The sequence below is a fragment of the Rhinolophus sinicus genome, linkage group LG07 (assembly GCF_036562045.2).
Source record: "Rhinolophus sinicus isolate RSC01 linkage group LG07, ASM3656204v1, whole genome shotgun sequence".
NCBI classification, from domain to species: domain Eukaryota; kingdom Metazoa; phylum Chordata; class Mammalia; order Chiroptera; family Rhinolophidae; genus Rhinolophus; species Rhinolophus sinicus.
In genome coordinates, this window is record NC_133757.1 from 82,172,573 (window position 1) to 82,176,927 (window position 4,355).

Sequence of the window (4,355 nt, forward strand, 5' to 3'; positions counted from 1 at the left end):
TAAGCAATCCTAGGTATAGATCTGACAGTACATGAAATACTTTTTGCCCACAAAAAAATAACGAGCAATGAATATTCTTTATGCATAATAGCCCCAAACTGCAAACAACCCAAATGTCCATCAACAAGGGAATGGAGAAAGAAACTGTGGTCCATCCACACCCTAGGATACCACTAGAAATAAAAAGGAATAAGCTAATGATACACACGACATGATGGACAAATCTCAAAAACATCATGTTCATTGTGAATTACTAAAAATCACTAGATGGCACACTTAAAAAGAGTGATTTATATGGTATGTGAATTTTATTTCAATAGAAAACAAAACATGTTGAAAGAATCCAGACATGAAAAATCCAGACATAAGAAAATCGTAAAATGATTCCATGCAGTGTGAAGTTCAAGAAGAGGCAAAATTAATCTATGGTGATATGGTAGAATCCACAGGACAAGGTTGCCTGAGAAAGGACACAAGTAAAATTTACGTAGCTGGGGAGTGGACTAGGTCATGGCCACGGGTGTATTGCTCGTATATAAAAATTCACGGAGCCTCACACCAAAATATCTGTGTACTTTACCATAGGTAAACTGTACCTCAATCAAAATAATAATTAAAATAAAAGACATAACACATTATAGTTAAAGTGGAAATCACCTGTGTTCATCTCCCCAACTCCATTCCCCTCCCAAATCGCAGAAACATCCTCAATAAAAATGAGAGTGAACAATGACAGCACCCCAATTCTGTGATTTATAAGAATTCATTTAAGCTTCTCAGCAACCCTCTGAGGTATCGTGTTTTCCCGAAAATAAGACCTAGCCAGACCATCAGCTCTAATGCGGCTTTTGGAGCAAAAATTAATATAAGACCCAGTCTTATTTTATAAAACAATTTTTGCTCCAAAAGACGCATTTGAGCTGATGGCTGGCTAGGTCTTATTTTCAGGGAAACACGGTAGGTGCTGCTATTATCATCCCCTTTTACAGATGAAGAAACTGAGGCAGAGAGCAGTGAAGTAACTAGTTCTGGGTCTCACTGTTAGTGTGTGGTAGTGCCAGGATTTGAACCCAGGTAGCCTGACCCTCCTCAGCCGGGATGCCAGGCACACTACAATCACACTACTCCATACATTACCACAGACTTGATAGTTTCACATTCTGTTTTTTTAGTAATTGATATCAACAGTTTCAAACTCTATCATTTTTTCTACCTGCTTTTTTATCCTACTCAAGGAGGTTTTTTTGACTTTGTTGACACATTTAGTTCTTCTGGTGTCAGATAAATCTACTCCCATTTCTTTCTTTGGCCCCTACTGGTGGAGACTTGGTTTGCAAAGAGCTTTATCTTTGGAAAAACAATCCTCTTTCAGTTTCTCCCCTGCTAAGAATCTATCAGTGGCTCCCACAGTTCTCAGGGTCACGTCTGAACTCCATCCCCACCATCTGCAACATCTGGAGTCTGCCCTCCACTCCAGGTTCATCAGCACCAGAAACCCTAGCCATGCCTATGATGCCAGGTTTATTCACCCATTTGTTCATCCAGCCGCTCTTTATTGAGCATCTTTTCTGTACTAGGAGCCAGAGACCCAGCAGTAAACAAGACAGATGATCCCTATCCTCTGGGAGCTGACATCTTCCTGGTCAAGACAAATCAGAAAGAAAATACTAGAGTCAAATTTGCAACGAAAATCAAGTTATGCGAGGGGTAGCGTTTGGTAGGGAGAGGGTAGGGCTTGTTTTAGGTGGAGATGCAGTCAGGGAAGACATTTGAGTAAACATAGAAAGGAAGGGAGGGAGAGAATGCCAAGATGAGAAGCATTGCGGAAACGGCCAGCACAGAGGCCCTAAGGCAGGAATAAGCATGTTTGAGGAGCAGTGACAAGGCTGTGAGGCCAGAGTGGAGTGAGCGAGGGCTGATGAGGGCAGAGGAATCAGGACATGCCAGGTTCTCCCTCACCTCTAGGCCTTTGCTCCTGCTGTTCCTTCCACCAGACGCCCTTTTCCTCTTTACCCACTTTGAAATTTCCCAATTTGTCTTTCACAACTCAACTTTATTGCCATCCTTTCTGCCTCCTCCACAGTAGGGTGGCTGCCTCCTCAAAGCCACCACAGGCCTGGAATACCTTTCTCCTGACATCTTACACTGTGTCCACTCACTCATTCCACAAAGATTGAATGAGCATAGGCCAGACACTGGGCAATTTCAGAAAGTTATATTTAAAACAAATAAAACAGGGCCACGAGCCAGATATGACAGGGCATGGAGGTACTCTGGGAAGTTCTCAGAGGAGGTGACATTTAAACAGAAAGCTAAATGATAAAAAGAGGCCAGCCTTGAGGATGTGATGGCAGGGCATTCCAAACCAGGGAACAGCCAGTGCAAAGGCCCTGAGTTTGGAAGGTAAGAATGTTTGGGGAAGAGAGAGAAGGCCAGTGTTGCTGAATGGGGGTGTGGGGTGTGGCGGGGGATGTGGCTGGACAGGTAGGCAGAGAGCTGACAGGACCACCTTGTAGACCAGGTGAGGGGTCGGAAGTTTTTCCTAACAGCTCCAGACAGCTGGGAACAGGTTTTCCAGCAGGTAGAGGTAGGAGACGGGGTATGATTTAGGGTTTCCAAGGCCCCAGAGCAGATTGGAGAGGAGCCAGAGCAGCTGCAGTTATCATATCTGGTTGAAATTGTACAATTAGTCCTTGGTTTCCAAGTTTCAAGCCTGGAGTGTGACTCTGTTTCCAGTGCCATCAATGTCCCCAGCGGGCATTGATAAATAATCGCTGAGTAAACGAATGCCGGAAGGTTGAAGTGAGAATTTGGCAGGTTTCCCCCGCTCCATCCGGGAAGACAGCCTGGAACCTAGCAGGCAGCAGAGGGCCCATCCCTGGACTGGGTGGCCCAGTCCTGGGCTGGCTCAGATCCTTACTCTGCCACATCCTCCCATCTGTAAAATGGGTAAGGCTAGAATTAGAGGAAGACACCCTATTCCTCAGGGTAAGGGCCATAAACATCCTGGCTCCATAACTGGGATTTGGGTATTTTCTTTGAGCCTCAGTTTCCTCACCTGTAAATTTGGAGCAAAAGAACTAGGTCAAAAGGGTTATTTCATTCAATCGATAAATATTCAAGGAACAGCCAGGAGGCCAATGTGGCTGGAGGAAGTGAGCAAGTAAGTGGGAGGTGGGAGGAGAGGAGAGGGGAAAGTTGAAGGGGGTCGCGCTTAGGACTTTGGTTTTTACTCTGAATAAGGTGGGAGCCATAGAGGGTTCTAGGCAGAGGAGGGATGTGAGTCGACACAGGTGTTCACAGGGACACTTGGCCCGTTGTGGGGGAAAACAGACTATGAGGTTGAGGGCAGAGCTGAAAGACCTGGGAGGAGGCGACTGCACTGGTCCAGGTGAGGGAAGACTGAGACTGGACCCCGTGGGGGCCCTGGGAGGGGAGAGAAATTGGCAGATTCTGGATTGGTATAATTTCTCCTTCTCCTTCTCTTTATTTCTCTGTTAACCCCCTCCCCCAAGAGTCGCCCAAAGAAAAAAGGGAAAGAGAAAACATCGTGCCCTGGTCTCTGGGACAACGCAAACCACGCACAGCCGTGAGACACCAAGGAACCCGCAGCTCTCTGCACTTTGGTGGGTCCCAGGAGGGCGCCAGAGTGCAGGCACCACCGCAAGGGAGCGCTTCCCGCCCCGCGCCAGGGACTGCGGTTTGGTCCAGTCACCCGCTTGAAAGGGAGTCTGAGGTGGGCCACGAGCCAAGCTGCACACTCCAGACTCCCGGAGACCCTGGAGAGTCGCCGCCGAGGCCTCCACCCTCTGCTTCCTCTTGAGCAGGAGTCTGCATTTATGGAGCGCTATTTGCATACAGCAGCCCAAAGAAGAGGCTGATCCCCATTTTACAGCGGGGAAAACTGAGGCTCGGCAGCCACAGGACCCATGTGGCCCACAGCGAGTCAGTGATGGAGTTGCTATTCAACCCCCTTTTCATAACAACGGCAATAATAAAAATGACAGCTAACACTGATCGAGCGCTTACTGTATCGAGCACTAGGTCCGCAATATCTTATTTTATCAACACTTGAGGGGTGAGTGGGTAAATTCTGTTTCATAGACGAGGCGCTCTTAGGGGTTTGGGGCTTCCCCCCAAGGCATGAGGCGCTGGGATTTGAACCCAGATCTACCCAGAGCTTGTCTATAGGCAATGGGGAAGTTCCCGTGCCCTTTAACCCGGGCCCCGTAGGCCGAATGGGTCTAGGAGGCCTGAGTTTCCAAACACAGAGGGATAAATTGGGTTGTGAGGGGTCCCAGGAGGCCCAAATGCCTCCGCTACTCCCTGCTTTAACGGGGCTCACTCTTTTCGGG